This window comes from Papaver somniferum, chromosome 2 (genome assembly GCF_003573695.1).
Source record: "Papaver somniferum cultivar HN1 chromosome 2, ASM357369v1, whole genome shotgun sequence".
NCBI lineage: Eukaryota > Viridiplantae > Streptophyta > Magnoliopsida > Ranunculales > Papaveraceae > Papaver > Papaver somniferum.
In genome coordinates, this window is record NC_039359.1 from 104699137 (window position 1) to 104725291 (window position 26155).

The 26155-nt window shown below is 37.6% G+C and overlaps 1 long non-coding RNA gene across 4 annotated transcripts; it reads left to right on the forward strand.

Annotated features, from left to right (window-relative positions):
* Positions 1-628: 628 nt before the first annotated feature.
* Positions 629-5875, forward strand: LOC113348660. 4 transcript variants are annotated; one of them, XR_003359751.1, is made up of 6 exons: positions 629-1077; positions 1717-1815; positions 1922-2002; positions 2294-5108; positions 5247-5352; positions 5555-5875. It is a non-coding gene; the product is annotated as an uncharacterized LOC113348660 (long non-coding RNA). The 4 variants fall into 4 exon arrangements; XR_003359753.1 differs by lacking the exon at positions 5247-5352 and having other exon boundaries at positions 2294-4856; positions 5050-5108; XR_003359754.1 differs by lacking the exon at positions 629-1077 and adding an exon at positions 1090-1240.
* The last annotated feature ends 20280 nt before the right edge of the window (positions 5876-26155 follow it).

A 26155-nucleotide genomic window follows, 5' to 3' on the forward strand; every position in this document is an offset into this window, starting at 1 on the left:
TTCACTTTGGGTTAAAACTTCTCTACCATCTCCATTTTTTTTTAAAAACTCTAAAATCTGATTTTGTTTTGATTTTGAGTTAATATAAGTGAAATTAATCATTAACATTAAACTTGATTATCATCACTAAACTAGGTTATCAATTATGAGGGTTAATTTGTCATTTCCAGTTTTTTTATAAGAGACACCTTGAATGATCATGTAATGACCATTTTTGTCCTATTAGAATGTCGCCCCTCTAATAAACCATGCGGCCCCTATAACGGGTTACATAAAAAGAGCACACTCGCCCAAGGAAACAAAAATTGTATCTCTCTCTTTATCGAATGAACCACACCATAAATTCAGTAATGATGTATACTCCCTCCGTCTCCTATATATATATATATATATATAGGCGAAAAAGTGGATTTTCTTAGAATAAGAAAAATTTGATTTTTATAAATTTTTCTAATGTTCTCTGATTTATCCTCATCAATTCCAATACATTTATTTAGTGAAAAGTGGAATTGTTCTTTGGAAATTACTAAAAACATTAATTAAATTTGTTAACATCATGCTCTTTAATAAGGATAAATATAAAAGAAATCACGTTATAGTTGTTTTTATGACTATATGGATTAAAGAATTTTAGTTCTCCCCATTTATATCGAGACGGACGGAGTAGAATTTTTCACAATTTCATGGCAAAACCACCTTTACCTTGTTATACCAATAGTGCAAGAAGCTGCACCGCAAGAATACGGTGGAAGTAGAGTGTAATCGACACGGACGTGATATATTTTGTTTTTTTCATCAAAAATCCGATCAATTCCATTGCTCAAATCCATTTAACTAACCTAAGAAATCATCGAATTACTAACAAAAAAGAACACAGAAAAGAACAAATGGGTTCATCACCAAGAGTTCAATCGTACCTGTTGAAACTGGGAGGAATACGGAAACCCATGAAGATTCTATCTGCAATTTTGGTGGTGCTAGTGGTAACTTGTTCGATGAGAAATTCAAATACCCATTTTCCATCGAAATGATCACAAATTTCAGGAGGCCTTTCACTTTCTTCAATAATCTTCTTGGGTAATTTAGTTCAGTTCTTGATTTTTGTCTATTAACATGGGTTCTTGGGTTTTTGATTTTATTGATTTTTCATTAACATGGGTTTCTTGTGATTCAGTAGCAGTTCTTGAATTCATATTATCACCTTCTTCTTCGGTATTTTTAATTGACGTTAAATTTCTCGGTAAACTTCTGGATGATGTTGTTGATCATTATGATTATGAGAAGTAATAGGTTTAGTTGATAATTGGAATAATGGAATTTTGTTATTGATTTTGTTTTGGTTTGGAACAGATGAGTAGGGGAGTATTAAAGAATGTAACATACATTTTTGATGATTTAGTCCAAACCTAGAATCGACTGCATCCCAATTCAACAATCTAGAGTAGATCTTATATATATTGCCTTTTCATTATTGAAGTAGAGAAGATCTAGTTATTTCTTGAACCATTGCGTTGTTTGATGAAACTTCGCAATGTTTGCATTATCATAGTGGAAATGATCTAGTTATTTCTGGAGCCATTGTGATGTTCCATGAAACATTGTGACTATTCATGGCTCAACACATTCACATCCATCCATGTATATAAGAATTATGCATCATTCAATATGTTTTCTATTTTGGATTCTTTGTTTATCCCCAGCAATCTTCAAATGCAGAACTGTGAAGAAGTTAATATGGATATAGTTGTTGAAGATCTTCCATCATTTTTAAAAAGGTTTAGTACCTTGCAAAACCTATACCAACTTGAACAACATGTGCGTATCGTTGTCATTTCTTGTTACTCCAATTTGAATTTTGATTTACTCCTTTTCAGACTCCTAATTTTGTTTTGTGTTGTTTGTAATCCGTTCTGGTGATTAGTTAGCTGATGAGAATGTAAGGCTTGCTTTGAAAGCGGCTTTAGACAATGCTGATACAGAACTGGTTCAGTCTCACGTAAAGGTATGTGCATTCGACAAGGTTTTTGCTTTTTTATAATTGTTATTCATGATTTTCTTTTGGGCAACAATCATTTTAGAACTAATGAAATGAACCAGTTTATGATGTCTGCTACATGGGGTAGCGATATTGAAGAACAGACTTTTAGATGATTAAATTGCAAAATTTACCTGATTTCTCACATAGAAAATGTAACTCAAGGTTCTATGACAAATGAATTACATGATGCATTGGCTAAAAAGTAAAGGTTAGAGTTATAGTTTATGTTTTTGTTTAAATTTCTGAATTAAACAGACAGTTGGGGACATCAAGCGCTCCCTCTCTGAATTTTGAAAAACAACAACAAGATGGAGTGATGGAGGCCAAAAGGTGTTCTAACTGTGGAAAAATTAAAAAGCTCAAGACCGCAGCGGCGAAGGTGATGACTGAACTAGATGTCATACAAAGATTTAAAGCTGCTGATCATATAGGGGATGATAAAGTTCTTTGAAGGAAAGAAATGAAAAACCGAGTCAGAGCATTATGGTCAGCCTCAACTGGTTCTCAAACTCAAACTACAAACTCCATGGGGTCGTATGCTAGTAGCGACGAGTTGGATTCACCTCCACATCATGCTATGCTGTTGGATCACCGTCGCATTAATGGGTCCACATCGTGCTATGCTGTTGGATCACGTAGCACCAGCAGTTCCACATCATCCAATAGTTCCCAAGAGGAGGACTACCCAGCCAGAAGGAGGAGTCGATATTCCAAGGTCGATCTACCACGTAGCACCAGCAGTTCCACATCATACAGTAGTTCCCAAGAGGAGGACTACCCAATTAGAAGGAGGAATCGATATTCCAAGGCTGATCAACCAAAGAAAAAGGCGGGATGTGTTAGAAGATTTATGGACAAGATTGCAGGCATGTTCCTTCATGATCGCTGTGAGGATACAGATGCATCATCATCCGAGGATAGTAATTCACGAGATCATCATCATTCTGTTGAGAAACCTGTGGGCAATGGTATACTCCGCTATGAAAGAAAAGACACATGCGAAAGAGAAGAAAAACATCAGTTAACAAGCCAAGGACATTTCCAAACTTATAGAAAGGCATCAGACGGTACTTAGAACTGTAAGTTAATGACGGCACCAAAAATATGCCTAGAAGTGTGCCTGTTATCTTCTCTCCTTATGTCAGACTGGAAATTATAAAGTGGGATCTTTTCCACGAAGAATTAAACATCAATTTCATTTCTTTTATGTTTTTCAACTCTTTCTAAATTCTTATCTTGCAATTTCCTAGAAATTTGTTCGGTTTCGACTAAGAGGTTTCTATTGTTTGATTGTGATAATTTGGGTGATTCAGTCTTCATGGCAATTGCTTGTATCCACACCTCTCTTTGCCATATTTTTCTATTTTTGGATTATTCCTGTTTGAAGTCCCAATTATTGTTGTTTTTTATCCTAAGACTAAATATCATTCACTGATTTTGAGTAATGAAATTGTGTTGCAGTGATTCTAATTAAACTGTTAATTCAACTTGACATTACTATAGTCGATGTTTATAAGTGTAGTTGTTTTGTTTTTCTTGATGATGACTTAAGGATCTGGTGGCAAGTACATTTTCTGATGGTGCATTTCTTGGGTCCATTGTAAGTGGTTTATCAGATGCTGTAGGGGTTTCCAGTTGAGTGCTTTAATATAGATTCTTGGGCCTTTTCTAAGGTAAAATCCTTGTGTTCTTAACTATTTGATTTCTTTTTTATATAAGTTCAAGTGAAGCTTATTAGAAAAAATTTCTTTGACCATATATGCTTGCATGGGGAGAATGCAAAGCCTGAAAGGTATGCTTCTTGGGAGGTTTCTAGTTGGAACAGGAATAGGTATTGGTCCGTCTGTTGCATCTCTATATAGGACTGAGATATGCTTTTCGCTGATCCATCTGCATTTCCTGCTCAATATTGGCTCTTGCAATGGTGTCCTGTGGGGAGAGTCCTCAATGGCTCATAAGATCAGTATGTCAACCCTTATTTTTGCCCTCCTAAGGGATTCTCGTTTTCCTTTGATCTACATCTGTTTGCTACATGTTTTTTTTGGCTCTCGACTGTCCTGTAAAAATGTTCCGCAATCTCTCCTAATGTTTTGAATGAGAATTTCCTTGTTAAAAAACTTAAACCTTTTAATTGTTAACAATATGTTTGAAACAATCAAGACAGAGATCTGCCAATTCAGCTCTGCTCCAGACATTATCTAGTCTTAACTCCTTTGCACGTTTGTTCTGATAGTTATATCCATGACCCATTTGAATTCAACACAAATATATCTTGGTTTCTATTGGGGTGGAACAGAAAAGTAGATCCGCCGAGGCGGAAGCTGAATTTGAGAAGCTCTTGGGAGGATTGCACGTCAAATCTGCGATGACAGACCTATCAAGTCAGAGGAGATGAGGTAGACACTGTAAAGTTTTTGAAGTTATTATATGCCGCCACTTCAGAGGTATCTGTGAAAATTCTTCGCTCATTCATTTTCTCTGTTAGAATATGTAGTGTGATTCTTGTTATTTCATTTTAGATTACTCGTTCATTTTTCCCTTTTGCCAGTTGTTCTTATTGGATCAGTGTTACTCACTTTTTATCAATCACTCGAAGCCATATATATAAAAATTAATACCAGATCTTTGTAAGTTCCTGTAAAAGGCCTCAGTAAATGTTAATTAAGACTAAAGATACTTTTGGCAAACGGGAGATAATCGCGATTCATGAAATTGTTGTATGAAACTTCTTCTGCAGCTGTATTCGATCCATCACTGAATACAAAGCTCGTCCCTGATTGTTGAATTTATTCCAGCTTTTTGTCTTTAGGAACTGCAGGTATTGGTGTTGTTTAGAAGTTCTGCTAGATACTTGTTATTGGAATGGAAGTACTTGAAATTGATATAACTGGTGTAATGTTAGCAATGCATGTTTTCATCTAGCAATCTATCTAAATTGTAAAATATCTTGTTGTTAAATTTATTTGTTCCCTGCATTGAGTAACTTGTTTTAAATTGTGAATTCATGGAAGTGGTGGAGTGCGTCAAGCACCCAGGGAAGTTTGCACGCCTTGGAGGAAAGCTGCTCAAGGTATATTTAGATGCTTAAAATTCTTTCAGTATATACCTTTATATGCCGCAGTAACTTGCGCTTGGATGCATTTGTGCTTTTCATTTAGCATTGCTCTTTTGTTAACCATTTATCTGCATATTTGGAACCTGGTTTCAGGGAAGATTCAGAATTTGAGGAATTGTAAGTCTGCAATTCTGCACGATCTGTTCAGATTGAAATTTACTCATTGGATTTGTGCATGAAACTTATTCTTATCATAGTGGTTGGTGTAATGCTCTTCTTGGCATTTTTTAGTCTTTTATAAGCACAGTGATCTTCCTATCTTGATTTAAGTTTCGTAGTTTGCAATCTTATGCAAAGCATAATCTGAGAATAGTGGAACAGCTAACAAAACAAATACTTTAAGATACATTACTTACTGTGCACCACTTATAATTCCTTCAATTGGTCAATTGTGTTTGCAGGAGGGTATGCCAATGGAATCTCTGTGTGAAGCAAAATAAAAGGAAGAGGGAGAAAATATCAGAAGCGTAGCCGCAAACACTGTATATGATATATCTTGGAGCCACAAAAGCTGCAGTAGTTGACGCTGGCAGAATGGTCTCGACGAGAAAAAATATACTAAACTATTAAAATTTAGTTCTATGCCACACTGCAATGAACCATGGAAGCTTAACTTTTTTACAACAGAAAGAAACTTGTACTGCCTACTGTCCTGTGCAAATTTTTAGCTTTCAGAAAATCTCAAACAATTTTTTGGCAGGGATAAAAGCTTTTCAAAGAGATGTATTTACCTATTACGTATAAGATGAATCTCCATAAATAGCAATCAGCTCTATAATGGGTTACTAGTGTTGGATGGAAAGAACTAGATAGTCTCAAAATATATAAATGAAGGTAACATTTAGTTATTTTTTGATAGGCAATAGAAAGCATATTGATCGAAAACAGCTCGTTTGAGATGTAGCACGATTACAGCAAATATGACAAGGCCTACGCCCTACAGCCGGCCAGATGCAGAAAAGTCTTTTAACAGAGAAACCAAGGCAGATGCATTTTAACAGACCCCAACTACAGCTCAAAACAACCTCACAAACAAAGGACGAAACGGAAAATACTTTCCTCCTTGACCTCACTCTATCAAGATGAATGTCATCAACATCTGTTTGAAGAAATTTGGTTTACAATTTAACCATATGTTCCCATGGTTAAGTAATTAGTGTACTAGCTTAAATGCGCTGGTCAAGACAATGACAACAATAAAGATAAAGCTGCATTTCTGCCTTGAACACGACCAGTCTTGGGCTCAAAATTTAAAACCTCTTCGGCTATACCCATGGGCCATTTTTAAGGTTTATGCGTACTTATAGAGTTGAATCTACTGAAAGCAAATCGTGAAGAATGAAATATCTGATCAAGTGATTAGTCCGTAATGTGGAGAATCTGGAGATAACTACTCCGTATGGCTCACATTACGGGCAGACTAACTCCGGAAGGAAAAGTCGCCATCGGAAAAACATTCTATAATTGAGATGTCCCGGTCCTTTTAACCAAAATATTCGAATTAGACGGCCTAAAAATAGAAAAGGTTAAAGTCAGATAAGTAAAACCGCCACAACTTGTTTTGTTATGTAGTAAAATCTGCATATGAGCGGAGCCGGCTGCATGCTTACATCTTGTTCCCATTTGTTATTGCATATCATCAATACAACATCTGTACAATGGTGTATATATAGTTAATCCGTCTTGTTACTTGAGAAACAAAAATCCTAGAGATTTCAGGAGTAACTAAACCAGTCAAAGAATTTTTTTTATCGCCGTACTCTGAAGCAAGGATTTTAGCGAACGCTAGTCATGGGTAAACTAAGCAGCAAAGGAACAACCATGTTTTTCAACTTGGTCTTGATGTTGGTTATCCTTGTGATCAGTTTGTCCATCGCTGATGCTAAATTCCTTGGCCGTGGTAAGTTTTAGTATTAATGCATGTGCACAGCATCATTTGGCTAACCCTTTCCCTGTCAAATGGCTGCATGAGATGTGGACCCGATGCCTTGATTAATCATTGGATGAGTCTAGCTTTCCTTATACTGACACATTGTAAATAACATTATCTTGTTATATATCGGCATGCGTTTTAACAAGCATACTCGCAAATCCCTGGCTTTGTCCTGCTAGGAAGACACTATTAAACAACCCGAATCCAGAATTTAAATCATTGTCAGGGCTAGGTCGCATCCAACCATTATGGATGATACCTGGTATGGGCCTGCATATTTGAAACTACAGACACATGAGAAGCATATGTAAGACTTTAATTTTAGTGTAGACGCATGATATTCTAGGATGTTGATATGTAGTATGAAACACTGACTTATGAATGAACAATAGGGCTAGGGAAAGCAGTGAAGGCCATCACCGTCCCAACACTTGAATGCGAGAGTAACACAGGGGTCGCTAGTGGAGACACATGCTTTGACATTATGCAGGATTTCAATGTCCCCACAGACGTGTTCTTAGGAATCAACCCTAATCTTCAATGCGATAAACTCTTCGTCGGTCAGTGGGTTTGTGTTGCAGCTGTCTCGGTGTAACATTGATGAGCTGCACTCATGAGCAATAACAACCTACCAATACCATATGAAAATAAATGTTTTGGGGTATATGATGAGCCCATCTCAAATAAGAGCGAGAGAGCGACAGGCGACAGCCAATTAATGGATGTTTAACTCTTACTCGTGTTTGTATTTCGTTTTCTTTGTTCCATTCTTTACAATTGGACATTTGAGACCTTTGATAAAGTTCTCTTATCTTGTACCGTAACTATCGTTTGCTCCAAAAATTACATGAAGCCGAGAATACCTTCCAAAAGCAAGATATTTCTATATAAACGGAAGACCATACATTATCATCAGTAGGTCATAACTAAAGAATGTCAACCGTAGTAGATTTCAAGGTTGTTGGCTCATAAGTCCAAGTAATGGGGTATCATCATGGTATCTCCAAATGCATAAATTCCAAGGCAAAAATGACAGAAGTTAATGAAAGACTTGAAAGCCTAAAGACCTAGATTGGGACCAGTATGGATGCGTAAATATTCAAGCTGTTAAAGGCTGACTTTTGTCATATGCGGATCCTAGTTAGTAATTCTCGGAATCATTTCGGAATGATTCACGAACATATCTGAACTGACCGAATCTGAATGATACTTTCAAACTATTTAAACTCCGAATCTAGTTCCTGAATTATATGGACCTCACGAATGATTCGCGAACGTATCCGAACTGACCGAATCCAAATGATATTTCCGAACTAGAGCTTCGAACCTAGTTCGCGCCCAACCTCGCTCTCCCATAGTTAATTTTCTGACCAGAGTTCTATTACTTGGTTTTTGTTTGATTTTATATATACTTTATATTTAAATACAATTATTCAGTTAAAATTTTCTATTGGTAGTTGTTTAACCAGTGTTTTATGTGTTAATTTTTGTTTAAAACTTTGTATACTCGTTGTATAATACATTTATGCGATTAAATTGTTTACTTCTTGTTAAATAATCATGCTAAAATGTTTTTTTCCATCTTATAAATCATATACAAATAAAAGTAGTCTCGTAATAAGGTCATAATACTTATCAATTTATCATCCATGTAAGCCGAGTTTTAAGTGCCGAACTCACATTTATAAAACGAATATACGCGTATGTATGTCGTTCCGAACTACTGTCTGAACAACGAACCGTTGACCGGATTTTTGACCGAATCCGACCTATCTGAATTCGTATAATTCCCGTACGTATGCTGTCCCGAACTACTATCCGTATCCCGAATTGCTAACTAGGATGCGGATCACTTTTAGTGCGAATTTGGAATTGGTGCAAGTTATTAGAAAAGCACTATTCCGTTGTGGTCTGGGGTGCTTTATTATGCAATAATGCGGAAATAAAACATCTAGAGATTCTTTTGTTTGATAGGCAAAGAAGATGACATATTGATCAAAAAAAGAGAGGACGCAACAGGATCATACCACCTTATACCAGAAGAAAAAAGAAAAGTACACCAAAAGAAAAATGAAAAGAAAGGAAAAGTGATGATAATAAGATTTAAGGATAGAATTTCGCGAACTCCCGCATAACATATTTACATAAGACAAGACATTTGATACTATCCCGCGAAGATATGAATCATTATGTCGATCAAAAATTAAATGTGTCGGATTTCCACTCTTCCCAATATCTTACGGATGTCCAGGAGAAATCAACAGTGAGGTAGATAGACTGTATTTCGACAAATTTCATAGGGAAAATTTCTTGTTTGGTCCTAGGCCCATATAGTTATTTATAGTAGGGTCCAACCGGATTTTTTTTATCCGGAGGTCCAAAATTAATTAAAACATGAAAATGTCCATAATGCTCATTACTACCAAACGTGTGTGTCTACACTGCTTACAAATTTGAGTACATATCTGGTACACTGCTTAAAAATTCGAGTACATATTTGCTACACTGCTTACAAATTTGAGTACATATCTGTCGCACTGCTTAGAAATCTGAGTACATATCTGTCGTACTGCTTACAAATCCGATTATATATCTGAATGCTTACAAATAGTACATATTTGCTGCACTGCTTCCAGGTAGAGTACAAATCTGTAAGAATCGATGATAAATAAATTAGAAAACGTCATATATGTACTGATAGGTAATACACAAAAGAAAACTGAAAAATAATTGATAATAACAATTTATGAGTCTTGTGACTCTATAGATTATCATTTCCACATAGTGACTAAGGGTGAAAAAAATAGTTGTGTATCAGGTGGTGTCTGTTTGTAGCATGAAGCAAGAAATGGGTATTCCAGTGAGACAGCAATATCGCACAGCAGCAGGTAGTCAGGAAACTTGTGGTAGAAAAAAGAATTGTTCTGCCTCAGAGGTCTACATGATTTTGGGAGAACGATAAAGCTTTCAAAAAATAATATCAGTTAACAAAATCACATTATCTAACTGTAAATATTAGGCTAACCTTTTACTTATCTGCATGCCCATGAGCCTACATAAGGCCATTTGGCATTTAAGAAACTACACAGGGTGAGGTCTATCTATCCAGTTGAGGATAACAGTTCCAGAGAAGTAAACAACATCGAGAAGATGCACCAAGCTACTATTCTATTTATTTTGGTATGTATGACAAAAGCAACAAAATCCGAGCAACATACATGTTCCAGGTGCACCTCTACCTGCTAATTTTTCTTCTAATGAGGATGTGGATGAAGGGCATGGAGTAATTTATATAGCTGAGATGCATCCACTGGTGATCCAAAGTTGAGTAACGCAGAACGGGTTCCCACCTTCACCTGTCCGTGATAGATAAGATACAAATTGTATCATGAATCTTAAAAGGAAATACAGAAAAGAGGAAGACCACATACACATGAATCAAAATCCCCTTCAATTCTTCACCAAGTGGAGCACCAGCAATGAGTAAGATACAGTCATGCAATTCCAATTTAACTCCTTCAATTCTCATCTCTCTAAAGATACCCAACACTTCTAATGCATTTCAAGAACACTTATTCATCAAACACTTCACAACATCACTAACAAACATAAAATTCAAATACTACACATATGAATCAAAGAAGGTCTATAAACAAATCTAAGCAAAATCCAACTGTGTACATTCTTTTCATCAACTATATCCCCACAAACTTTTAAAACAGCAAGAGAAGTATAAAATTTAGGACGAACTCTGGACAGTGATGTTTATCAACAATTGATAATAACAAAAGAAAACTGAAAAACAAACCATAAAAGTATCAGATCTACTAATGAAATAAACACAAAACATGATTGTTTATTTAGATCTGAACTTGTTCCATCAAAATCCACCAGTATATCATATACGTACCGATGATTAATACACAAAAACAACTTAAAAGCATATCAAAAACAACCAAAATGAAACTAAAATCAGTTGCATGTGAAAACCAAGTAATGAATCTCTAAAAACCAGAATCGAAACACTTTTTTTCTTCAATATTCCATATATATACTTCTAGATCGAAGAAGAAAAATATCAAAAACTACAAAAATAACAAAATTAAAGCATAATTTTTCAGTACATCATATATGTACTGCTGATTCATAATCTAAACTTCAGCTGCATGTGAAAAACTAGTAACGAATCTATGAAAAAAATAGAATGGAAACCGAAAATCATTGTTAATATACATACCTGGAAACACAAACAATCTTCTCGTCGTAAATCATAACGATGCATCTTCTTCTTCTTCTTCTCAAAAATAAACTAAGTTTCTATCAGTATGGGATATACGTACTGTTGATTCATATACAAAAAAGAACTGAAACACGTCTAAAACATCTAAAATGGAAGTGGCATAATCGAATCTAGCAACGAAATGAACAAAAAATGTGATTATTCATCTAGATCTAATATATAGTCGACAATCAACCATGGAGATCGAAAACATAATCAAGCACAACAATGATTAGATCGCCAAAACCTTAAAAGAAACATTACAATGGAAAATCTTCATCATCTGATTCGGTAGAAACGAGAAAGAAAAAAATCAAATCTTCATCTTCATCTGCAACAATGGTGAGAGGAAAGAGAAGAAGAAAATGAATATGAAAAATATTTCTCATTCTTTTAACATATTAAATAGGAAAGGTTATTTGTGGTATTTTCATATTACGTATACCTGATCTCGCACGTGTGCAGGACCTGGGCTAAAAAAATTTGGTCCATTTTCATGTTTTCTTTTAATTATGGACCTATGATTACTGGGCTTTAATGGGTGGACCTGACACTAACTAAGAACACTATAATGGCACCTGTTGGTAATTCCTACATTTCATAGTTGCTGAATCTCAAAAAAAAAAAAGGAAATCAACATTTGTTAATAGGTCCTACGGAAATACTATATTTAAAGATTGATAGACTCCATCAAAAAGAGAAAACACAAATTTCATCGTTGGTTTGAATCATAATCACCGACTGAAACAAAAGAAATTTTATACTATAAATTGATATACATTTTATTTGATTTTCCTGTCTCTGCAGATTTTTTTTTTTTTGGAAGAAAACAGACAAAAAATTATATTAATCCTCAGTTAAAGTGAGACGCTGCATAATACAATTTAGTGGTTCATCATGATACCATCATCTGTTTATAAAGTTTGAAATTGTATATTGAGCGCAATAGAGGTTGGAGTAGGCTAGTGTCTGTAGCGGCTTAATATAGTGTGTGTTCAATCTGGACTAAGTCCCGGGGTTTTTCTGCATTTGCGGTTTCCTCGTTAACAAAATTTCTGGTATCTGTGTTATTTCAATTTCCGCATTATATTGTTTTATCTTTATAATTGAAATAATACAGGTTGTGCGTTAGATCATCAATTAGAGTAATCCAACCTTTGATTGTTGATTGTCATTGATTGATCCTTGGATATTGGTCTTTGGTACCATCCAAGTTATTCCTTGTATTTGATTAGAACTCGCAGTTCTTGCTTGAGTAAATCAAATCAAGAGAGAGATATAAACTCGTTCATATACTTTTAATTGATTGAGTCTTGTTGATTCTCTTAGAAGTATATTCGAGTTTGTCCATACAGATTGTTAAGCGAAATATTGGGTGGTGTTGTTAGACCCCCGCTTTTTCAGATTGGAAACGGCCCAACGATCAAGACGTGATCTACATATCACGGGCTTAGAATTTTAGCCAAATTTCATCGTTTAGGGCCTCAAAAGGCCGTTTTTGCCGTTTTAAGAAAGTTTTTGTTTTCTTAATAAACCCTTTGCGGAACAAGGGTAAGTTGGAACGGTGTGGAAGCTAATTTAGCTGCATCATGCTCCACAAGCATGCTTATAAGGGAAAATGAACGTGCATTTGCCTAGTTTTAAGGCCTGGTAAGCAGCATCACCATGGCGCATCGGGGAAGTTATGGCCTGTGTGCCTAGGCGCGCCAGGCGTAATTTTCTGGTCCGTCACAAAATCTCTCTGCAAAATCTCTCTGCAAAATCTCGGAGATATTCAAATCTCTCGAGAAATCTCAGATAAGGCGAGTATTCCCCATGGTAGGCACGAGCCTCGCGTAGGAATAAAGTCTCCTCTCCACACGAATTCTGAGGCATCTCATACATTTTCACGCGACTCATCCTAGTCATTCTTACAAATCGGAGAATATCTCTTTATCTAGGCCAAATCGGCTAAAGAGAATAATTCTCTCTCTCAACATGTCATCACGAAGGCTGACTCATCTTCACACAAATGAGGGGATAACAATTTGGGTTTTGGTCTAGCGATCTATGTCATGTGTGATAAATACCTAGCTTATTTCTCACCGCAGAAGAGAGTAAAGGCAGTGGAATAATGAGATAAACTCAACCTAGTTTATCCCTATTCCTGAAGAGACGGGAGAATTGCTCCGCACGGCACGGAAAGCAATCCTTATCTTCAACGACCTGAGATTAGAGAATTCAGCTATAAATAGGTCCTCTATTTTTCCAAGATACGATGAACTTTCTCATAACCTCTCAGAGCAATTCTTCTTCAAATCCTAGAATTCTCTGATCTCTCTCTTCATCTGCTTCCCTCCCTAAGACCATCCCTAACCTCTCTTGTGACTGAAGCAGCCTTTGAACGGCCACAGTGTGTGGTTTAGGAGAAGACTGTTCGTGCTCAACCTCCCTAACTCACTTTCAGAAACCCTAGAACCCCACTTTAGCCTCTCACCGATTTTAGGTAACTACATTTTGCCGACCACAGTGGGAGGTTGTTCACTCTGTTACAGATCTCAATCATGGTCACTATTAGGAAGAAAGCCGATTCCACCAATCCAAACACAAAAACGTTTCATTTATTTAGTCTCTGTAAATCCATTACAGACTTTGTCGAGAGAGTTATCCCTACCAGCAGTTTCTCTCTCTTTCGAGTTTGACCTTAGTGAATAGGTTAGTGCGTCCCAGATCACCTGGATCTCTTCCTGCATAAACATCCCATTAACCTACTTCCACAAAAAAAAAATTACTACCAACCCTAAAACTATTGGCTAAAACCTGAGAACTACTGGAGACCCAACAAAATCTTGAAAAATCTCAGATCGATATACAAACTTATCTGAAAACTCCTTTAAAGTTACCAGTAGGGATAGACCCAATGAATCTACATCGAGTACATGTTCCCTTGATAAGGAATATTAAAAACTGTTGGGAATAGCATGGACGAGATCCAGTCTGTCCGTAATCATCCTCACCGGAGAAGATGTAGCTCATTAAGAATGTGACAGAGTAAAGGAGCAACCATCCAGCTGACCCCGTCTCTCTTCAGGACCAGATGGTGATCTAAACTTGGAGATTCTGACGAATATTTGCTCCAAGATTCGTTTAGGTCAAGGTCCCTCAACTTGATCACATGGGATTCAGGAAGTTTACTTCACTTTACTATTTTACTTAAAACTCTTTCGTTCTGTATCAGATTGACCTAGTTCTCTTTCTGTCGGATTTGTCTTTTCGTCGTTTAGAGGATAAACTTAGCGAAAACTTGGAAAGGTTCCAAAAAATTAGTAACCTAGACCAAAATTTTACAAAGCCACATAAGGTCATAAATCACCAGCCGATATGCATCTTGTTGTTTTCATGTTTCAGGGGATCATGACTAGAAAGCGACAAAGTATAAGATGAGACTAGCTTCCAAGAAATTGATCGGCCAAAGCTCATACTTATCTGAAGATTCAAAGTCGTCGGTCGATATGCTATCTCAACACCCGTCACGTCAGAAAGAAAGGGAGACCTATCAATTGTACAACCAAGTCTCAATGAGCCTCAATATCGGCTACACCAACGATTATCCAGTATCATTTTCCAATGGGACCTCAATTCTCCCAAGAAGGAGAAAGAGAATATCTTCGCACCTGAACCTACCAAGGGAAAAGAAATCCAACAAGAGGCCAACAATTCAGATTAAATTCTGTTACTCGACATACAACTACAACCAGCTATTGTCACAGAAGTAAAACAAGATAAGGATCTGAGACCATAGCTTTAGGATACACGTTACTCATTCAGACGCATACCAGGAGATACCTCAGTCAAAGTCTCTTCTATCGAGAAAATCCACTTGACAGGTTAATCCATGAGTCACGACCAGACGCGATGAGAGAATGACATGATATGACGATCACTAACAACTTCATCTTGTCCCCAAAGACACATGCGGCAGTATCTCGACATGACTCATCACAGACGTCTCTAACCTACAGATTATCGCTTGCCCACCTTGAAGACTCAATCTCGTACGCTACAAGGGTCTTACTTCATTTTCCAAGCGTCTCGAGTCAATGGGAATCCCTAGTCTTATATCAAACTGGGGACTAACGAGGAATCGTACGTCACACACCTGCATGACCAGCAGGAGGTGGCCCATACATCCAGTTTTCAGATAACATATTTAGAAATAATCAACGCAAGAGTCCCTAAATATTGGGACACATAAAAATCATTCAACTCCTCATCACAACCTGTTATTACTTGGGACTAGGAAAATAGAGATCAACATTTAAAAAATCGTGAAGGGGACTTATCTCGATAAATCTCGCATCTCTCTGGTCTCGTCGAATTCTTCTTCGTCAGCATCTATACTCCACAATGCAACCATGTCTCGGATCCTGGCACAAGATAAGATGTTTTAGGGTTTTATACGCGAGCACCAGAATTATATCAATTTGAAGAAGCATTCAAATTATCCCTTAATAGTAAACATGCAGGAGTAAACTAGGGTTCACAATCGGTTTGAAGAGGAGTCTAAAGTTTTCACTATACTCAGACGTGACTCATACTTTAGTTACATAACTTGACGAACTAAGAAAAATGGGTAGAGAATTCGACAACGCGCCATTGATAAAAGTATTCGTCCATGTCTCTCCTACCATGTGTTAAAAAGGCATGATGTTTCAATATACGATCCAAGAGATACATTAAAACACTTGAAGGAATTGTTGTTAATAGATATGGATTCCGAGTTCGAATTCATATGGACATATCACCAGAAAAACAAGCTCCAAATCCTATTTTACTACAATAGATGAAAGGGGGGTCTTTTCTGTTCGATAGTTGGGGTCAATCACTGAAATCGGACGTCAAATGAAGTTTCTACAACCTCTGGAGTGAAGGCCGCGCAAGGGAGGAACTTCTATTACGAATTCAACTTAGGATTTTCACCTACTTGCATACCCGACGGAGAAATCTAGGGTTTGCATCAATTTTGAACTCATGAGGGTCCAATTCCTTTACCAGATGCATACGGAAAAGGTTCAGAAAGAGAAAATATCAACCCTGGAGAAATCATCTGACGGAGCCCCTAGAGAAAATCTTTTGCTCCACGTTCAGTTGCTTCACTTTGGCATCTGCATCTCGATACACATACACGCTCTTCATTTACTATATGTTCTTCTAGATTAAGAACCTCCCTAAAAACGAGGATCTGAACTCAACTCACTCCAACAGACTTTGACAGAGTTGAGTCATTCTAGCAGCCACGTCACATTGAAGCGAAGATTCTCAGCAAGTATCCCAGAAAGAAGACCAGGAGGGGTGATGTTAAAAGTTATATTCCTTGATTCACTGAGAACCGATCACAATTCATTAACTGGAGGGACGAATGACATAATTTATCTCCTTCATCGTAGCAACATGGGCGTACCTTTGCCGTATAGCCATATACAACTTTGCAGATCGAGCATCAACACCGAGTTCCTCTATGAGTACGTCATTTGAGTCTAGGATTGCTTTAGGACTAACGAAAACAAGACCACCAATAGGATATTCCGTGACATTCAGCGGCAGTGCTTCATCTCTTCAAGTTTCTTCAATCTGTGAAGTACTAATAACTAGGGACTGATAGACGCCTGAGTCATTATTGAAGAAAGATCTTTCTTTTCCATTTTCAACATGCATATCTTGAGTTATTCCCATATCTTAAGTATACAAAAGTGGAAGTCAAATGAATTTCACGGAATATGAAGGTTTGAAGACATATATACGAAGCAAATTAGGGTTTCTTTTTAAAGAATATATATATCAAGCCTCACAAGCCAAAAACGAAATATACACCCATACTTAGAGATCCTACCCTTATTTAAATCCTAAGAAAGCCAATCCACGTCCCCAAGGACACTGATAGGTTTTATTCAAACCCATATTCCTCAAAGAGCCATAAAATACGTTTTGTAATAACAAAGGGTAAAACGTATAAGCACGCCACTGACACTTTTAGTTTCAAGGGGATAAAATTCACGACCTATGACAATTTAAGGAAGGTTAATTAGGTCATAACACTCAAATGGGTATTTTCCTAAGAGTCTCAATGCATCCAGGGTTCAAACGCAACAAGGACTCCTTTGGAAAGGAGATATCCGCACATTCCAGCGTGAAGACTCGAAAACTGATGACAATGCATAAGGAATTTCAGGGTGCTTCCTGAGGAAAATATGTTCCCATATGTCTTATCAACAACATATCAAAAGGGTGCCTCAGACAAACAAACTAGCTAGGAGATGTGGTTCCAACACCGAAGTAAGTGCAATCTGAAAAACTCCTGAAATTTATACGGGATTTTTGAAGTCAAAAGTATACACGGATTTGATTGGCAAAACGAACTCGGAATCAAGCCATTGTTTTTGCATTAGAAATCCTATTCTCTTTTCTTTCAAATTTTGGGCCGGGGACTCAAATCAGAGTCCGTATGAAGAGTTTACAGTCATTCTCCCTAAGTGTCTCAAATCTGAAGTTTTTTGACGAACACCTAAACAAAGTGAATCCTTGACAAATACGACTACTTCTGTTCATTCAATGGTCGAAGGAATACAACTATATGATCCAGGAGGGATAAGTATCAATACTTATAGAAGATGACTCTATGGAGAACGAAGGATGGGTATCTACATCAGCAAACTCAAGATGATAAGTACTTTGTTAACTTTTATGTCATCAGTTTGAAGATTGGTATCATTTTGAAAGAAGAACAAGGTTACCATCTATGCAAAAGAAAGATGCTGTCACTCAGCATGCCATTATTAATTCAAGTACACCAAGCATTAAAAGTTAGCACGCAAATTTCCTTTAAAGTGTGCAATATAAATCCTACTTCAAACAAAAGGATGAATCTCACTTGAACAAGGAAACTAACTTCCAAAAAGAATCCAGGACGTGTTCTACTTGTTTCTATCCTTACCCAAGTAAATCAGAATTCATGCCGAAGTTTCTCCACCTCCTTGAACGCAGACTTATTAAGAAAAAAGGCAGAATTAAACACAGTAGTGCCCCTAGTTCGATATTTTGGCTATTTTGAAGAAAATGGGATTTGGCTAAGAGAAGTGATCAAGTTCTTATCCAATCATGGAACCAGACCCATACACACGGTTTTCAAGTTACCTCAGCCTCCAATGCGTCCAACTAGAGTTCAAGCCAAGCAGGAAAGGAGTTTTAAGAGAAGGCAAAGGAATTCAACTTAAACAAGGAATTCTACTGTGAATAAAATTCGTGGAACATACTGGACCGGTTTCTAAACCTAGTGCACGTCCAAAATACTTCTAATTTCAATTTGACTTTAAAAGAGAAGCCTTGAAGAAAACTGGTGGAATTCATCATTGAAGTTAGAGATCTCTTTATTACTGGCGGCTCCATTGCGGAATCACCCATATTACTGTCATCTTCATCACACATATTAGGAGATTTACGAACCATTCTAAAGACAAGATCAAAGAAAATAGAAGGCTGGTTTATTTTCTAGGCAATAAATATTATACAAGAAGAAAAATTCACGTACAAGAGTTATATGTATGCATGTATGTATATGTACATATATATATATATATATATATGCATGAAACAACCAAGATATGGAATTCTAATGGAAATAGAATTCATGTAAGAGGTGGACCGGTTCTCATGTATTGTCACACGTCAAAATACTTCTCTTTTTTTGATTAAACCCAAAATAGGAAGCCTTGAAGCAAAAGGAAAAGGAGTTAGAACTAAAATAGGAAATTAGAGGAATTTGAGTCAAATAAGGAAACCAAAGTTTTTTCTCCTTCCAAAACTCCTCCAAGTCGTGTCCAGGACCTTTTTAGGCGTGAGGATGCTCTTCGAGGCAAGTGGGACGTGATTTATTCTCTCGGAATTTTTTCAGTGGGATCAAAGTCGAAGAGAATTAGGGTTTTGACGAAAAAACCCTAATTTCAAGAATTTGGTGAAAAAAGGGATTTATTCTAAAAGAAAGGGGACCGAGCCTCTCCCATTCTCTTGGAGTGTTCTCTAAGACTATCTAAATCCATTTTATCTAATTACTCTGCAACAAAAACGAGCTCATAGGGGATTTAGACTAAAATACTCTTATATTGGAATTCTAAGTATTTTCAAAGAAGAAAGCCTTAATACAGCTAGAGACCGACCAAGCTCCCATCTACTCATTCCAAAGGCCTTATACACGTGAATATTGAGTTCTACAAGTGTTCTAAGAAGAGCGGGATTGAAACGGAATCCAGAAAAGAAGAACTTCATAGAAAATAAAGGGAATGTGTCTCAAAACAGGGAATTCGGGTTCATGATTTCCAAAACCAGGACCAGAAACGCGCCAATCCCTCATTCAAGACATGACTATGCCTGGGGAGGCTCCATGTTTCTTTCATTCCAAAGGAAAAAAATCAAACTCATAGTGGTTTTTGACGAAAATACCTTTAGTTTCAAAGGTATGTACTTTCTCCAATAAAGAGGAGTCTGATTGGCACAAGGAATTGAACAAGATCTCATCACACAAAGTGTTGACCCCATGATATATATGCACACCTTCCAAGCCTCGTCAAGCCTCTCCAGAGTGTCTGAAGGAGTCAGAAGCGAACAAAAGAGAAATTAGGGTTTAGGTATGATACAAGCCTGAGTTCAAAATTTACATGGGATAGGGACTCTGTAACTTCAAGAGTAAATGCATGACTTTTATCAAGACCGGCCAGGAACCATTCAAAATTCTCTCTTCCCCACATACTCGCCTATATAAACTCAGAAGCTCAAGGATGCACAAAGAGAGAAAAGTTAGGGTTTTGGCCAAGTAAACCCTAATTAACAAATTTTGTTCGCTCAAGACGAAAATTTTGTTTCATCAAGACTTCAACATGTCATTAACGTCCAACACGAAATCTTAAGAAGTTCCAAAGTCCATAATTGATTCCAAAATCAGAGTCATAACAATCGAAGGCTAAACATCAACTCGGGGATTCTGCAAGTCTAAAAGGACGAACGAATCGTAATGTTGTACCAACGATTTGTTACCATCTATATACTCAACATAGAACAATCAAGGTTCTACTCTGAATAGGGGACTTAATGTAGATGGCGAAATTCGGATAAAGGGTAAAAGTGTCATTTCAAGACCATAGACAAAATTCCACTCTCGCAAGAGATTAATCCCTTGACCCTCAAGGCATTCTTAGCCACGATTTCTAGTATACGTCCCCGCGAGATACTGTTGGTCGTGATGTCTTGATTCCTAGCGCACATCCTCGACGAGATATTGCTGGCCACGTAGGTTCTGTAGAGCCTAAAACGTCCCTCGCAGACTTATGAACCAGAACAACTACAATTCCAGCATGTCTTCACGAGACACAGCTGATTGTGATGCCATGATTCCTAATATACATCCTCGACGAGATGCTGCTGGTCATGTGGGCTTTGAAGATGCGTAAATACGTCCCCGGTGGACTTATGACCCGGAGCAGAGATATGCATATCTCCTGTAAGCACGACTCACCCTATTTGAGATCGAGGACTTAATCCTAGTACATCATCGCGAGATACACGGGTCATGTCTACTCCAGGCTCTGACTCGACTTACTGAGGCTTCCGAATAACTCCTAGGACATCCCCACGAGATACGCTGATTATTCTGCCTCCGGGCCCTTTCGACAGACTCCTAGAACATCCCTTCGAGATACACTGGTCTTGTTGTCCCATCATATGGACACACGGTTTATTCCTAGCACATCTCTGTAAGATACGCTGGTCAAATACAAGTGAACCAAAGTCTCTCAGAGACATTAATCGGGGGTACAAAAGCTTTTCTCTCTCTTCAAGACAAGTCCCAGCTGACCATAAAGAGATTCTGATCCGTCTGCAAAATATCGGAGAGATTCAAAACTCTCTGCAAAATCTCGGAGAGATTCAAACCACTCTGCAAAATCTCTGTGAGATTCAAACCTCTCTGCAAAATCTCGGAGAGATTCAAACCTCTCTGCAAAGCCTCAGAGAGATTCAAACCTCTCTGCAAACTCTCGGAGAGATTCAAATCTCTCTGTAAACTCTCGGAGTGAAACAAACCTCTCTTCAAAATCTCGAAGGGATTCAAATCTCTCTGCAAAATCTCGAAGGGATTCAAATCTCTCTGCAAAATCTCGGAGGGATTCAAATCTCTCTGCAAATTTCCAATAAGGCTGAATATTCCCCATGGTAGGAACGAGCCTCACGTAGGAATAAAATATCCTCTTCACACGAATTCTGAGGCATCTCATTCCTTTTCACGTGACTCATCCTAGTCATTCTTACAAATTGGAGAATATCTCTCTATCTCGGCCAACTCGGCTAAAAAGAATATTTTTATCTCTCAACATGTCATCACGAAGGCTGACCCAGCTTCACACAAATGGGGGGATAACAATTAGGGTTTTGGTCAGGTAGTCTACGGCTCGTGTGAGAAATACCCGACTTATTTCTCATTGCAGAAGAGAGTAAATGAGGTGGAAGAATGAGATAACCTAGTTTATCCTTAATCATGAAGAGACGGGAGAATTACTCTGCAGGGCACGGAAAGCAATCCTTATATGGGGGGTGTGTGGTTAACAATTAGGGTTTTGGTCTGGCAGTCTACGGCTCGTGTAAGAAATACCCGGCTTATTTCTCACCACAGAAGAGAGTAAAGGCGGTGGAATAATGAGATAAACTCAACCTAGTTTATCCCTATTCCTGAAGAGACGGGAGAATAGCTCCGCATGGCACGGAAAGCAATCCTTTTCTTCACCGACTTGAGATTAGAGAATTCAGCTATAAATAGGTCATCTATTTTTCCAAGCTCCGATCATCTTTGTCATAACCTTTCAGAGCAATTCTTATTAAAACCCTAGAATTCTATGATCTCTCTCTCTCCATCTGCTTCCCTCCCTAAGACCAGCCCTAAATCTCTTCCATGTGACTAAAGCAGCCTTTGTACAGACATTGTGCATGATTTAAGCAGAGACTGTTCATTCTCAACCTCCCGCAACTCACTTTCAGAAACCCTAGAATCCCATTTCTAACCTCTCTCTGATTTTTAGGTAACTATATTTGGCGACCATATCTCCAAGCCGCTTGCAGTTCTGTCAGTAAAAGCCTCCTCTCTCAAAAAGATATGCTCGGCAGGCTATCACATAAATCAGAGTCATACGTGATGAGCAAAGGACAAGATATGACGATCACTTACAACTTCCTCAGGTCGAAACATGATTCTACCGAGTGAAAAAAGGCCTAGAAAATTTACAGAGAATTATCCCATCAACAAAGTCACCACAAATCGATTGTTCAGCCACATCCATAGTTCTGCTAGTCCTAGAAGGCGTACATTGTTCTTGATTTTGGTTTACCATCTCCCAGAAGAAAAACAGATCCCAATAGATGATTCGGCTACGTAAGTTCAAGTGAATCCTTGTCAAGACACCTAGTAGAGGCCGATCAATAGCTTCATCTTATGCAGGATGACACATAAGACCAGTACCACGATATGATTCTCCATGGATGTCTCCAACCCATATGGTATCACTTGCCCGCCTTGAAGACTCAATCTCATATGCTACAAGGGTCTTATTTCATTTTCCAAGAATCCCGAGTCGATGAGAATCCTTAGTCATATATCAAACTGGGGACTAATAAAGAACTGTGCATCACACACCCACATGACCAATAAGAGGTTTCCCAGACATCTAGTTTTCATATAACAAATTTAGAAATGATCAGCGCAAGAGTCTCAAAAGATCGGGACACATCAAGACCATACCTACATTATAACATGCTATTACGTAGGGACTATGAGATTAGACTTAGACCTTCAAAATTGTGAAGGGTACTTATCCGTGACTCGAGAAATCTCGCATGTCTCTCCGGTCTTGTCGAAATTTTCCTCCATCAGCATCTTCTCTGTACTCAGCAATTGCAACTATGTCCGAGATCCTGACTGAAGATAAAATATTTTAGGGTTTTATGCACATGCAACATGACTATATCAAGTAGAAAAAACATTCAAATTATCCCTAGGCAATGAACGCATGCAGGAGACAAACTAGGGTTCACAATTGGTTTGAAGAAGAGTCTATAGTTTCTGCTTTACTCAGGCGCAACTCATACTTTAGTCACATAACTCGACGAACTGAAATAAATGGTTATAGAATTCGACAACGCGTCCTTGATGAAAAATATCAATCTCTCATACCACGTGTTAAAAGGTAATGATGTTTCTAAATACAGTCCAAGAGATGTCATCAAAACACTTGAAATCGGATGTCAAACGAAGTTTCTACCGCTTCTGGAGTGAAGGTCGCGCAAAGGAGAAACACCTATTACGAATTTAACTTAGGGTTTTCACCTACTCGCATATCCGACGAAGCAATCTAGGTTTTCATCAAGTTCTAACTCACGAGGGTCACCTTCATTTAACAGATGCATACGAGAAAGGTTCTGAGAGAGAAAATATCAACCCTGAAGAAAATATCCATCAAAGGCCACTAGAGAAAATCTCTTTCTTTATGATCAGTTGTTTCACTTCGGCCTCTGCATCTCGAGCCGCCTGCTTAGCATGTTCCAGCTTTTCATCTACCATACGCTCCTCAGATTAAGAACCTCTTTGAACTCAATTCACCGAAACGGACCCTGACAGAATCGATCCACTCTCGCGATTGGCTCACATTTAAACGAAGATTTTCATCACGTGCGGTTGTCAGGTTTTCCTGATTCATAAGATCATCAAAAGAAATACTGTTCGCAGTTATTCTCCTCATGTCACCAAAATCGCCAAACAGTGCCTCATCTGAAGTTAAAGAACACATGGGTCCCAGGAAACCACCCTAGGCCGTTGTCTCTCTGCACCAGGAATCTTTTTCTAAAAGTCCTATGAAATTGTTGAAGCCCACTCATCCCCGCTCTACAAGGTCGAACTCGTTCTCACCATAAAGAGTACGCTATAAACGAGAGAGGAATTAGAAGAAGTAAACTAAGGGAGCAAAAAAATACGACTAGTTTGATCTATATGAGGACCATCCTCCCCTCCTAAAACCTTGTCCTCATAAAATCCTTTAAAGTTTTGTCTCATCCAATCCCTTCAAGACTTTTCCTCTCTTAATTCCTTCAAGCCTAACCTCATGCCTAGAGTCCTAATATTATCAATAAATCTATCTCACATCTCATGGGATACTCACGGATTTGTTTGGGTCCACACTTTCACAAAGGATCAAGGAAAAATAATTTTTTCTTCGTAATAAGGGGGACAAATGTAAAATCAAAGGAAGGGGCATGTATCTAACCTAGGGAGGCAAAAATCACGGCCTATTTTAATCTAGGGGAGATTAATGAAGTCATCATACTCCAAGGGTCATGCTTGAGGCGTCGGGACATGCTAAGAGTTCAAGGATTCCTCTTACAATTAGGATTGATGTATATCACAACGTGAGGACTTGAAAACTGATGAAAATCAGTAAGGAATTTCGGGTTACTTCCTGAATCAAATATGTTCTCCTATATCTTCCGAATAACATATCAAAAAGGCGCCTCAATCGTACAATTGAGCCAGGAGATGTGGCCCCGACACCAAAGTAAGTGCAATCTGAAAAGTTCCTAAAATTTTATACGGGATTTATAAAGTCAAAAACTATACATGGATTTGATTGCCCAAACAAACTCGGAATCGAGTCATTCTTTTTGCATTAGAAATCCTGTCCTCTTTTCTTTCAAAGTTTGGGTCGGGGACTCAAATCTAAGTTCGTATGAAGATTTTATATCCATTTTCCCTAAGTGTCTCAAATCTGAAGTTTTATGACAAACACTTAAACGAAAAGAATCCTTGACAAATACGACTACTTCTATTCACTCGATGGTTGAAGAAGTATGCATCATATTTAATGAGAGATAAAGTTCAAGACTTACCGAGGATACCTCAATGAAGAAAGAACGATGGGTATCTACATCAGCAAACGCAAGATCGCTAACTATTAGCTTCTATATTATCAATTTGAAGATTAATATCGTTTTTAAAGACGAACAAAGCTATCATCTAAGCAAGAGGAATATTTTAAGCATACTCATGCCACGATTATAATTCATGGGTCAAGAATTAAATTCAAACATTAAGTATACTAAAACGGTTTCTTGCAATACTAGTTATACTTCGAACAGAAATACGAATTCTACTCAAACAAGGAATTTCAGTGCAAGTGGAATTCATGGGGAGGAGGTGGACCGGTTTCTATACATTAACACATGTAAAAATACTTCTATTTTCAATTTGACTTCAAAAAGGAAGCCTTGAAGCAAAAGGAAATGGAATTAGAGAAGAAAGAGGAAATTGGGGCAATTTAGGTTAAATAAGGAAACATAGGCTTTTCCTTCTTCAAAAAATACCTCCAAACCATGGCCAAGACCTTCCCCACTCGTGTAAACACTTTCCAAGACCAGTGATACGTCATCTTTTCCCTCGGAATTTTTCATAAGATAATTTTGAAAAGAGAATTAGGGTTTTGACAAAATAACCCTAATTTCGAGAGTTCGACAAAGAAAGCGATTTCTCCAAAAAGTAAAGAGCCAAGCCCCTCACATGAGAAAGGATGCTTCAATAGAGTATTGGGACATCATATATTCTCTCGGAATGTTTTGGAAGAGGAAAAAATTAAAAGAGAATTAGGGTTTTGACGAAATAACCCTAATTCTGGAAACATTGATGAAAATTGGATTTTTCTTCTTATAATAGGGAGTCGAGCCTGTCCCCAT